Here is a 13370-nt window from a genome sequence, read left to right on the forward strand (position 1 = left end):
TCTTTTCATCAAAAGAAATTCCTATCACTGATCTCTTATTTTTCCTTATCTTTTTCGATTCTTCAAATGCCAGGGTAAATGGTATAGCCAATTGGACAATTGCACATGTACCTTTCCACTGGGGGGGTAGAGTTGGCCTCAGTACCCTTCCTCCACAATACCACCATATATCTGCTCTGGGGATTTTCAATGATGAATAGTTCCCTCCCATTCCGTTCTCTGTAATGCTCCTGATCTCTGAGCATGATTCTAACTCCCCCATATTATGAGTTAACTCTGCCCCTTGTCGGTTCACACATGAAGTGTGATTCACAACAGCAGTGAGAAACTGAGGGGGAGTTTTAAGTTCTTTGCTTCCACGGGAGGGAACATCAGGGATAGGGATGTGCAGTTCGGATTGCCCCATGCTTCCTTTTCTTGATACAGGGCTAACATGCACTCCACACCTCTTCTGTCGCGTTTCCATCCCAGAGGGAAGGGTACTATTTGAGCCACTGGCCTCCCAGACGCACAGGCATAGCAATTGCTTTTATTTAAGCTTTTTACAGTGTATTTGATCCATTCTACCCAGGCATTGGTCTCCTCATACCCAGTCTCTATTTCAAGGGTTTGTTTTAGGTTGTTTACTTCTACCATTCTTACTGCCCTTGGGTCATTTTGGGGAACCTGATCATTTCGGTCGGGTGTTTTCAAATTTTTATCTACATAGATTCGGAAACAGCATTTCAATTTGCTGTCTTTTCCTCCCTCCTTTACCCTGATTCTAAATACTGCCTGGTGCAGTTGATAGTCTCTGGTCCAATTAACCGTAAGGAAGGGTCCACCAGCTATGGAGTACCGGGAGAGGTTTTTAGGATCTAGAACTGGACCGTTTATTTTTTTTCGGTCCATTTGGTCCCTTTTATTGTTTTATATATATAGGATTGCATTTCTTATCTAAGCATTCTGATCTGGACTGCATATTTTTCTGATGAAGGGATATTATGGAAGGGTGTCCACCCCAAGGATATTTTCCATCAGCATAAAATTGTAAGGATTCTACCGAATATTTTCGCTGGCTCACCAGATCTCCACACACTACCAAAGAACATAGGTCAGTTTCTACCACCTGTGTTGTAGGGAGATCCAGAATCGTAATTGAGCTTATAGTATTTTTCCTTTCCTTTTCTAATTTATCTGAATTATATCCCATACTTGTAAGTACTTTCTGAGACAAGAGGAAGGAAAGCATTATCCAGGTTACCCCTTCCATTCTATCCCTTTCTCGTTACCTTTTAGGAGAGAACTTATTCAAAACAGTTTCTTTCCCGCGCTCACGCCGCTACTAGAAATTGATTATTTAGAGTCTTTTAAATTTCAGCTTTAAAGGTTCTTCAGTTGGTTCGACCTTCCACGTGTCAGAATTATCTGGAGGTTTTACCAGTCCTTTTGATTCTAGTATGATGTGTCCACCCCTTTTCAGCAGTCCTGATTGCTGTCTCAGTTGTTAGGAGTGCTTGATATGGTTCCTCCCATTCTAGTTGCAGCTTAGTTTCTTTCCATGACTTTACCAGGACCCAATCTCCCGGTCGAATTGTATGTACCGTGAAGTCGAGGGCTGGAGTCTGCGACAATAATCCTTGTTTCCTAAGGGAAGATATCGAGGAGGACAGGCCCAGTATATATTTCTTTACAAATTGATCATTCATTTCAGGAACCGGTAACTCCCCGACTGTCCCCATATAAGGCAGTCCAAATAGCATTTCATAGGGGGATAAACCCAAATCCTTTCGAGGAGGTGTACAAATACGCAAAAGCGCTATTGGTAAGCACTTAGTCCAAGGGAGTTTCGTTTCTATTATCAGCTTAGATCCTCTGTCCACTCTAAAACATTAGGTTCTTCTTCTAACAGTTTCAAATATAGTTGTTTAGTTTTCTGTGCGTACCCTTTGATCCACAATCTACAGTATCCTACTAATCCCAAGAACCTCCTAAGTTCTTTTTTAGTCCATAGTATATTTAGATCTAGGATTCCTTGTATTCTTTCTGGATCTATTCTTCTCCTTCCCTCACTGATTAGGTGTCCAAGGTATTTAACTTCCTTCTCTACGTACTGCAGCTTTTTCTTTGACACCCTGAATCCCTGTTGTCCCAGAAAATTCAATAAGCTATTTGTGGTTTCTATTACCTTTTCCTTTCCTCCTCCTGTTACTAGTAGGTCATCTACATATTGTAGTAACGTGATTTCATCAGGCTTTTTAAATCTTTCTAACACCTGCTTTAAGACTTGACCGAAAAGATTTGGGGACTCTGTGAACCCCTGTGGGAGCACTGTCCACCTGAACTGTTGTTTCCGTCCTGTGATAGGATTTTCCCACTCAAAAGCAAATAAGTCTCGACTTTCTTCCACCAGTGGGCATATCCAAAATGCATCTTTTAGGTCTACTACACTGAACCATCCATGATCAGGAGGAATCTTGCTTAATAAAGTATAAGGATTAGGGACAACGGGGTGTCGTGTCTGCACTATCTGATTCAGGGCCCTTAGGTCTTGTACCAGGCGGTACGTTCCATCAGGCTTCTTTACAGGCAATATAGGGGTATTATAAGGGGACATGCAGGGTTCTAACAGTCCATCTCTAACCAATCCTTCAATTACTGGCTGTAATCCTTGTTTTCCTTGCAAAGGTATAGGGTATTGCTTAACACACACCGTCTCTCCTTTTTTTTTTAAATTTATTTGCAGAGGAGGAACGTCTAATCCCCCTCGGTTTTCCTCCCCTGCCCAGACTATCGGGTCTATTTGCTGTTCCTGTTCGTCTGTTAATACTGCCAATGGTTACTGTTAATTGGTTCTTTTCTACTCCAATTGCCAAACCCAATTTAATTATTAAGTCTCTGCCTAATAAATTACTGCCAACTGCTGGTATGTATAAGAGTTGACCCTCTATCCGCTCAGTCTAATATTTAAGCATAATCGGTTCAAACATGGGGACTGTAAAACCTTCCCCTTTCACTCCTGATACCATTAATTTTTTATCGATTAACTTTATTCCTCTCGGTATATAATTCAGAGAGGATCTAGTGGCCCCCGTATCCACCAGAAACACCGCATCTTCTTGTTGGGGACCCACCTGCAGATTTATCAAGGGTTCCCGGTGGATTCCCGGGGGTAGGAACCCCTGACCTCCCTAATCTTCATCCATACTCATGAGAGGCACTACCCTCTCTTCTCTTTGTAATTCAGGGCACTGTCTTCTAAAATGTCCAACCATTCCACAGTGATAACACCCCTTTTGGGTTTTGTGTGTTACCCCACCTTTTAGTGCCCCACCTTTTCTACTTCCGCGCACCTTCCGTTCAACATACTGATACCCTCGTGTCCTTTCCTCAGTTAGGGGATTTACCCTCTTTCTCACAATCTCATCTACGGTCGCTACCATTATCTTTGCCTTCTGTTTCTCTGTCTCATTATCTCTCTTCACAAATACCTTCTGTGCTTCTCTTAACAATTCATCAAGTGGCTTCTCACTCCACCCTTCTATTTTCTGAATTTTTTTTTTATCCCCACTCCACTTCTTAGTGGAAGTGACTACTTGTTCAATTAGTCCAGCTAACTGATGTATTAACAATACTGCTATTTTCTTTGTTTGGTTTCTCTTTTCTAACTCTCTAATCTGTGATTCTGACGTTTCAATTCTCTCCTTGTCGTCAGCCCAATTTTTTTACCCAAGACTGAGATGTGTTCAATTAATCCAGTTTAAACCTGTTTAATTAATTCAAACTAAGAGAATTCCAATTATCTTAGTTCCGTCCTTTTTTTTTTCCCAATCATTTCCATTGTTGATCTAGTGGGTGAAATGGATCCCACCCCTAGGTCGCTCTTATCACAGTCCGGTGATACCTATCAGGGGTGATCAGTCCCCTCCGTACCACCGCTTACACTCGTGGGCTTACACCCTTAAGCTCACACTATTAAGCCGGCTTTCCCTTCTACTCCGGCGATCTCTCTGACAGATTCTTTCTTACTCTCATCTGAACATCACATCCCAGGCATCCTTTTCTAGCCTTTACACTCACTTCAAACTTCTGAGCTTCGCATAGGGGGCTACCCCTCTTAACAACTGGTCTAAGGCTGGGTGTAAAGACAGACACCTCCTTATCTGCACGTGCTCAGCTCAGACCTCTCACACACTCACACTCTTTCATCACAGATGAGCACCTACTGTACTTTGATTCACTCCCTTAAATTCGGTAATCTATTCCGGAGCTCCGGTTGTGGCCATTCAACCGGACCCGTAAACAGATCCCAGGTTTCAGCACCAATTCTTGTAGGTAAAGATACCTCTGAATCCAATTGTGAGTCAAAGTACAGCAGTTTATTTAACAAAAGCCTGATTCAGAAAATCCAAAATAAGATTTATTTTTATCACCTTTAAATATCCTCACTAAATCAAGACCCTTGCACATTCTTACAATTCTGGTACAATAAAACAAAACATCACTTGGAACACAGATGCACGAAGAAATACTGAAAGCATTCTAATGTGCAATCTACATGTTTAATTATTTCTACAGCTCTGCCTTTGTAACCAACACAGGCAAGTACAAAATCAAATCTACTGTTTGCCTAAATGGTTAACTCTCCTCACAACTTTAAGATGCAATGTAATGCCACCTTTCCCACTTGGCAGAATTCAAATCTCTGTCTGATCCCTACCTAATTTATTAAACTTAAAGCAATTCACTTTGATTGGCTATATCTATTACATCACCTGAGGGTCTCAATTACACAGTTACACCCTCTCTCTCTCTCTCTCTCTCTCTCTCTGTACCATACAGAGTCAGCCTGCTTGTCTCTTTTTTTAACCCTTTACTGGTGGGAGCTCACTGGCCTCTAATAAATTTGACCTGTTTGATTTGGGTGCCCCATGCCGTGACAAATCCCCTTCTCTCTCAAACAGTCATATAGTCATGCACAATTCCAAATACATAACTGCTATTAGCGTTCTCCCCGCACCTCAGTAAAAGCCTATGTCAGGGTTCCCAGTTCCACTGACATACTTCTCTCTACTCTTTCTGCTTCCTCATCACATAACCTCCCCCGCAGCCCCGAAATTAACATTATCCAGCAACTTGCATAGTCAATTCCTTTCTGGGACACCGGCTGCTTCTATCTCACATATTCATTAAGAATATGACAAACCCAATCCTCCTCCGATCCGTACTTTGGCCAGAAGACAGACGGACTCCGGATTGCTTCTTTCACCCAAACAAGACAACAATATCCTCTCATTGTCGTCTTGTTTTTATCCCTAGTACAGCTACTAGTGCTCCAACCTTCCAACAGCCTTCCCAACGGACTTTCTGGAGGGATGTTACCTGGGGCCCCAATCCTGACACCTTTCCCGGGGGACTTCTTCCAACTACCCCCATTTTTCCATGGTTTACCGACCACGACCCGGTCGCCAAGGCAATACTTAAAAGTCACTTTTCTTACCTTGGTCCGTGCACAGCGTTGCCCGACCACACGACGGTGCCTATCGTATCCCACTTACTCGTTCAGAACAACTTTCCTAGGATTCTTAACAGTCAGTGGCAGAGAAGCCCACCGATGAGCACCTGGGACCGTTCAATTTGGAACGGGACGCGTCTTCCCAGTTGCCACCGGCAACCTCCCTACCAGGGATGTTAGGATCCCGGACGAGCCCCCAATTGTGAGAAACACAGCTCACAGTTAAACAATTTAGTCAAGTCAAGTTCTGAAGGAGCAAGATTTTATTTGACGTTCTTGCAAGACCGGGTGTCTAGCGAAATAGGCACACCTCACATAGATTTACAGCACATTTTATACCTTTTTTACAAGCATTGTGATGGCTTTGCAATGTGATGTTCTCTCCTAATTGGTGGTCCCTGTCCCATCTATGTGTTGACATTCTCCTATTGGCTCGAGGTGCCCTAAGTTCCTATCCCATCTAACAATGTCTCCTGTTATCACAAGAGTGCATTAGCAAACTCATCCATCTTATCCAATACTGTTACATGTCCAGTTCAGATTGGCGGTAATCAATCCTTTGCCAACTTAATCACTGCTGTCCCAACCATCTCAGTGACCTTTTCCCCTTTTATGCTTAGTTGTAGAAACAACACATCTTGCAGACCATTTGCTTTTTATAACGTGGGCCTCTTACATTCCTGCAGGATGTGGTGTATGCTTCACTGCACATCACATCTCTGATGTTATCTCTACATTACAGGCAGTCTTTTTATTATCCCTAATTATTGCTGTGTTAGCAGCATCGAACCCTATGTCCTATGTTTGTGACTAAACTCACAGTTGTTTCCATAAAGTGGGTTATCAATATGCCTAACTATATCCAATCTATTTAACTTCAAGCTATTTCTCTATGCTCTACAAATATATGTGTTAACAACATCTTTACCTATTGCTCACAAAACTGTATCCATTCAGCTCCTCTGAGTAAAACTCCACACACTGGAAGGTATCAGAGAGTGCACTGACTCCAAAACAACAAGGAAGTGCTGGGAACCAGACCCAGGATAGCTGCTAGCCTCTAACTCTGTCTCTCAGGGATACGCAGCTTCTATCTCTCCAGAGACCAAAGCCTCACTTGGAGGAGTGAGTCTTTAAAGCTAGCCTTTACTTGGAGTACTGTGCGCAGTTCTGGTCGCCTCACTACAGGAAGGATGTGGAAGCTATTGAGAGGGTGCAGAGGAGATTTACAAGGATGTTGCCTGGATTGGGAGGCATGCCTTATGAGGATAGGTTGAGGGAGCTGGGACTCTTCTCCCTGGAGAGACGAAGGTTGAGAGGCGACCTGATAGAGGTTTATAAAATGTTGAGAGGAATAGATAGGGTGGATTCTCGGAGGCTATTTCCCAGGGCTGAAATGGTCACTACGAGAGGACACAGGTTTAAGGTGCTGGGGAGCAAGTACAGAGGAGATGTCAGGGGTAAGTTTTTCACTCAGAGGGTGGTGAGTGAGTGGAATCGGCTGCCGTCAGTGGTGGTGGAGGCGAACTCGCTGGGGTCTTTTAAAAGACTTCTGGATGAGTATATGGGATTTAATGGGATTGAGGGTTATAGATAGGCCTGGTAGGTATGGATATGATCAGCGCAACTTGTGGGCCGAAGGGCCTGTTTGTGCTGTAGTGTTCTATGTTCTCACGTTTTGGAATACCCCCTTACACCTCGCTGCCTCTCCGAGTCACTTTACTCCTTTAACATGAAAGTAAGTTAACAGGGAACATAAAAACTGAGTGTAAAAATTTCTATAGGCACATACAGAGAAAAAGATCAACAAAAATGAATGTAGACCTCTTATAGTCTGGGGAGCAGGTGGGTGAGTGGAACTGATCCACTTCAGATCAGCCATGATCTTATTGAATGGCGGGGCAGGCTCGAAGGGCTAGATGGCCCACTCCTGATTCTAGTTTCTATGTGTGTGATACATTCCTTAAAATCTATCACTTTGACCAAGCTTTTGGTCGGCTGTTCGGTGGCTCAGCGTCAGGTCTGGGTGTGACTGATAGCCCCTGCGGAATGGGGCTGTTTTACAAGTTCCCAATGCTCGTAACAAATAAACTGCCAACTCTTGGAGCTCTGACTGACAGACGAGGGAACGGTTAAATACAAGATCAATGCTGCATGCACATCTAACAAGATATCCCTGGCTGATTGCCTCGGAGGTATTTACAAAGCCACAGGTACGGTGGAATCCAGAGAAAACAGCCAAATTCTGCTGGGTACATTAAAGAGCCAAGCTGTTCTTTCATCTGCCAATACACTGCCGCTATTTTAATTTTGCATTCAGAGTGATTAAGCCAGTTAATCGTACCAGGATTCATGCAGTGTATCACCGTGATAACTGCTTTGTGTTTGGCAGTCAGGTACTGCATTGCTGTCCCCTCTGTGCTCTGTTCTGGGTGATCACACTGGAGTGTTTAAACATTCTGTTTCTGTATCTGTCATTATCACTCGCCGTGCTTTGTGGGGCTGTGATTTCGGGGTGTGAGTGTGAGCCTTGCGGAAGATCAAAGCTGTGGATCCTCTGAATTGGGATCTTTCACACAGTGTTTGTGATTCCTTCTCAACTCCACTGGCCTGGTAGCTCGATAATAGGGACAGAGGAACACAGGAATTAGCAACAGAGATAGGCAAATACAGCCCCTCGAGCCTGCTCCGCCATTCAGTCAGATCAGGGCTGATCTCTCTCTGGTCTCAAATCCACCTCCTGTTCCTTTTATCAGAAATATATCTACCTCCTTCTTGAAACCATTCAACAGTTCAGTCTCCACCGCGCTGTGAGGCAGCGAGTTCCATCACCCTCTGCGAGAACTCCTCATCTCAGTTTTAAATCCACCGTCTCTCAACCTAGACCTGTGACCTCTTATAGAACATAGAACGCTACAGCACAAACAGGCCCTTCAGCCCACAAGTTGCACCAATCATATCCCTACCTACCAGGCCTATCTATCACTCCCAATCCCATTAAATCCCACGTACTTATCCAGAAGTCTCTTAAAAGACCCCAGTGAGTTCGCCTCCACCACCACCGACAGCAGCCGATTCCACTCACTCACCACCCTCTGAGTGAAAAACTTACCCCTGACATCTCCTCTGTACTTGCTCCCCAGCACCTTAAACCTGTGTCCTCTCGTAGCGACCATTTCAGCCCTGGGAAATAGCCTCCGAGAATCCACCCTATCTATACCTCTCAACATTTTATAAACCTCTATCAGGTCGCCTCTCAACCTTCGTCTCTCCAGGGAGAAGAGTCCCAGCTCCCTCAACCTATCCTCATAAGGCATGCCTCCCAATCCAGGCAACATCTTGTTCTAGATTGCCCCATAAGAGGTAACATTTGGTCTGTATTTACTTTATCAATCCCTTTTAAAACTTTATATTCCTCGATCAGATCCCCTCTCATCTTTCCACAATACAATTAGCTGGTTTGATGGCCCATTCACTGCTCCCGCCCCCACTCATTCGCCCACCTCTCCAGTGGGAAATGCACCAGTGCTGGTAATGACCAGCGTGGACCTGGCGCCCTGGACACTAGAGAGGTCAAGGAGGTAGGTCCAATGGCCATTTGTCCCTCTGCCACTGCCAGACTGCAGAAGAAGGGTTTCCCAAGGCTCCTGGGGGTTGGGTAGAGCTGCACCTATTCCCTTTGACAAAACCACAGCTGTCAATCAGGCTTATTGCGAACACTGCAGTCAGGAACAATGGGAGTAATTGAGATGCATTCAAGCATGAAGGGAATGTTAAATAAACACAGCTGACTGGAGGCTGAGTAGAAATCCATTAAGATGTCAATGAAATCTTGTTTGAAAGCACTGCACTATGAAATTGAAAAAGATCAAAGGTTTGCAATGGAACAGAGATTCAAAGATTTCAGCTTTCTAGCAAGGCTCAGAGACTTCAAATAGAAGCTGTGTGCACACATTGGGGCTGAGGAAATAACTATGGAGAAGGAACCCCCCCAACCCAACCCAGAAAAATTGACAGAGAACTTCAAAGGGGTCTGCTCACACCTGCAGCTTCTGAATGGGCGAGAGGGAATTCTCGCTGCAGAATGAAGTGCTGCAATGATTTAAAATCCTGCCAGGGACCGGGGGGAGGTGGGGGGGGTAGATTAAAATGACCCGACCACTTCAGAATTTCCACAGCTGACAAGCAGGATTGCAGATGCTGATCTCAGGGCTGCCTGAACTCATTATGCCGGGGGGATTCTCAGGGGTACCAGGGTTAGAAGGGGCAGACCATCCACAAGACTCCCATCCCAGGGAGAGGAGCGAGGTTAACCCCTTCCCCCCCCCCACCCCAAGTCTGAGCCCACCCAACCCCCTCGGGGTCTAAGGTGCCAGGTCAATGTGTCATTGCCAGGGCACCAGAGGGAAGTGTACAGTTGGGATTGCCGTGAGATGTGATATGAAGGTGGGCATAAATTGGGGGGGGGGGGGGGATGTTGATGGAGATCTTAGGGGGAAGGGGGCTGAGGAAGGGTCTGAGGGATGAGGGCTGAGGAGGAGAGGGAGAAAAGGGGCTGAAGGAAGGTCTGAGGGGGAGGGGGATGAGGGAGGGTCTGAGGGAGAAGAGGGGTAAGGAAGGGTCTGAGGGGGGCTGAGGAGTGGCTGAGGGAGAGTTTGAGGGGGATGGAGCTGAGGCGAGTCTCAGGGCCTGAAGAGGAGACGAGGGCTGAGAGGCTGAGGGAGGGTCTGAAAGGGAGGGGAAGGGGCTTGGGGGGGGGGTCTGAGCAGCTGTGTTGGCTGGCGGGTGTCCTGGGACGTACTATTGTGCATCTTTCCGATGAGTGGGAGACACTGCCAGCTCTCCGGTTTTCCCAATGGCGTGGAGACTTTAGTCGGCGTTTGGGAGAATCTCTCCCATTAACTCTGTTTCTCTCTCCCAGACCTGCGGAGTTTTCCCAGTGTTATCTCTTGCTGCTTTGGGAGTTACGCAGCCTCTGAGAAGCTTCCTTAGACCAGAGGCTGAACACGGCTCCCTCGGGATCCACATTCTGACTGATATTAAAGAGCTGGAGCCGGGGATAACTTCAAATTGGCAGGAGGAAGATAATAATAGACATCAGGAAGGCAAAGACAGCGTGGTGAACTGGCCAGACACAGCAGGGGAAATTTCAGACACAAACCTGATATTACGCATTTTGGAAGGAGGAAGAAATGTAAATTAGTCAGGGTTTATTTAATGTTATTTTTGATTAGATGTGATTTGATTTATTATTGTCACGTATATTAGTATGCAGTGAAAAGAATTGTTCTTTGCGCGCTATACAGAGCATACCGTCCATAGAGAAGGAAAGGAGAGAGTGCAGAGTGTAGTGTTACAGTCACAGCGAGGGTGTAGAGAAAGATCAACTTAATGCGAGGTAGGTCCATTCAACAATCTGACGGCAGCAGAGAAGAAGCTGTTCTTGAGTCGGTTGGTACGTGACCTCAGACTTTTGTATCTTTTCCCGATAGAACAAGGTGGAAGAGAGAATGTCCTGGGGTGGGTGGGATCCTTGTCAGTGGATGGGAGGCTGGTTTGAGTGATGGACTGGGCTTCCTTCACAATCCTTTGTAGTTTCTTGTGGTCTTGGGCAGAGCAGGAGCTCATACCAAGCTGTGATACAACCAGAAAGAATGCTTTCTACAGTGCATCTGTAAAAGTTGCCAAATTTCCTTACTCATCTGAGAAAGTAGAGGCACTGGTGGTCTTTCTTAACTATAGTATTGGCATGGGGGGACCCAGGACAGGTTGCTGGTGATCCAGATATCTAAACACTTGAAGCTTTGGACCCTTAAGGAGTGAACCCTTAAGAGTATTGGTAGCCACGGGATCTGAGTGTACAGATACACAGGTCACTGAAAGTGGCAATGCAGGTGGAGAAGGTAGTCAAGAAGACACACAGCATGCTTGACTTCATCGGCCAGGGCACTGAGTTTAAAAATTGGCAAGTCATGTTGCAGCTTTATAGAACCTTAGTGAGGCCGCACTTGGAATATAGTGTTCAATTCTGGTCTCCACACTACCAGAAGGATGTGGAGGCTTTGGAGAGGGTACAGAAAAGATTTACCAGGATGTTGCCTGGTATGGAGGGCATTAGCTATGAGGAGAGGTTGGAGAAACTTGGTTTGTTCTCACTGGAGCGATGGATGTTGAGGGGAGACCTGACAGAAGTCTACAAGATTATGAGAGGCACGGACAGAGTGGATAGTCAGAAACTTTTTCCCAGGGTGGAAGAGTCAATTACTCGGGGGCACAGGTTTAAGGTGCGAGGGGCAAGGTTTAAAGGAGATGTATGAGGTAAGTTTTTTTACATGGAGGGTGGTGGTGGTGGAACTCGCTGCCGGGGGAAGGAGTGGAGGCAGGTACGATAGTGAGTTTTAAGGGGTGTCTGGACAAATACATGAATAGGATGGGAATAGAGGGATACGGTCCCTGGAAGGGTAGGGATTTTAGTTCAGTGGGGCAGCATGGTCGGTGCCGAAGGGCCTGTTCCTGTGCTGGAATTTTCTTTGTTCTTTGTACTTTGTCCCCGTTGATGTTCTCCTTTACACTTCCTGAAGTCGATGACAATCTCCTTCATTTTGTAGACACTGAGGGAGAGATTATTATCGCCGCACCAGTTCACCAGATTCTCTATCCCTTTCCGGTACTCCGTCTTGTCATTGTTTGAGATCTGACCCACTATCTGGGGTCATCAGCAAATCTGAAAATGGAATTGGAGGGGAATTTGGCCGCACAGAGGTGTATAAGGAGTATAGTGAGGGGGCTGAGAACACAGCCTCGTGGGGCACCGGTGTAGAGGGTGATCATGGAGGAGGTGTTGTTGCCGATCCTTACTGATTGTGGTCTGTGAGTTACGAAGTTCAGGATCCAGTCACAGAGGGAGGAGCCGAGGCCCCAGGCCATGGAGTTTGGAGATGGAGAGATCGCGGGTTCCCCCAGGGGTTTATCCTGATTCCCTGCTGCTTCTCATTCACATGTTGCCCTTGGTGACACCACCTGAAAACAGGATTCTGTACTATAGGTAGCCCTTCCAAACTCTCCACTCCTTCCAAATGATCCCTCTGTCTGTACAGCATCAATCCGTTATCTTCAACCACTTCTCTGAAGCTGACTCCCGAGCTCCTGACTGCATTCCTCTTGACAAGTATCTCAGGCTGAACCCTCACTCCATCATATTCCACTCCAGGATGTGTTTTCAGCCTCCAATCTGGGCCATCAGTCAGGTCGATAGGCCAAGACTCGGCCCTATCTCAGTTGCAGAAACCCTCAGCGTTGACTTTCTTACTCAGGACCTCATTATTCCAGCCTCCACACATTGACCAGGAACTGAACCGAACCAGCCGCATACACAGGCAACAAGAGCAGGTCAGAGGCAGGGAATCCTGCAGTGAGTAACCCCCCTCCTGACTCCTCAAACCTGTCCACCATCTCCAAGACACAAGTCAGGAGGGTGATGGGATACTCCCCACTTGCCTGGGTGGGCGCAGCTCCAACAACACTCGAGAAACTGAATCCCATCCAGGACAAAGCAGATCACTTGATTGCTATCCCTCTACTCTCTCCACCACAGTGGCAGCCGTGTGTACCATCTACAAGATGCCCTGCAGGAACTCACCAAGGTTCATTAGGCAGCACCTTCCAAACACATGACCATTAACATCTAGTAGGACGAGGGAGCAGATTCCTGGGAATGCCATCACTGGGAGGTTCCCCTCCAAGTCACTCACCCTTGGAAATATATTGGCCGTTCCTTCACTGTTGCTGGGTCAAAATCTTGGAACCCCCTCCCTAACAGCATTATGGGTGTACCTACATCACATCTACTGCCGCAATTCAAGAAGGCAGCTCACCA

The 13370-nt window shown here is 46.1% G+C and overlaps 1 protein-coding gene across 2 annotated transcripts in view; it reads right to left on the reverse strand.

Annotated features, from left to right (window-relative positions):
* The window catches only part of LOC145360384 (tolloid-like protein 2), a 186934-nt gene that overhangs the window by 137928 nt on the left and 35636 nt on the right, over positions 1 to 13370 (reverse strand). The window lies entirely within an intron of this gene.

Source organism: Carcharhinus amblyrhynchos, chromosome 31, assembly GCF_965287045.1.
Source record: "Carcharhinus amblyrhynchos chromosome 31, sCarAmb.v2.hapA, whole genome shotgun sequence".
NCBI lineage: Eukaryota > Metazoa > Chordata > Chondrichthyes > Carcharhiniformes > Carcharhinidae > Carcharhinus > Carcharhinus amblyrhynchos.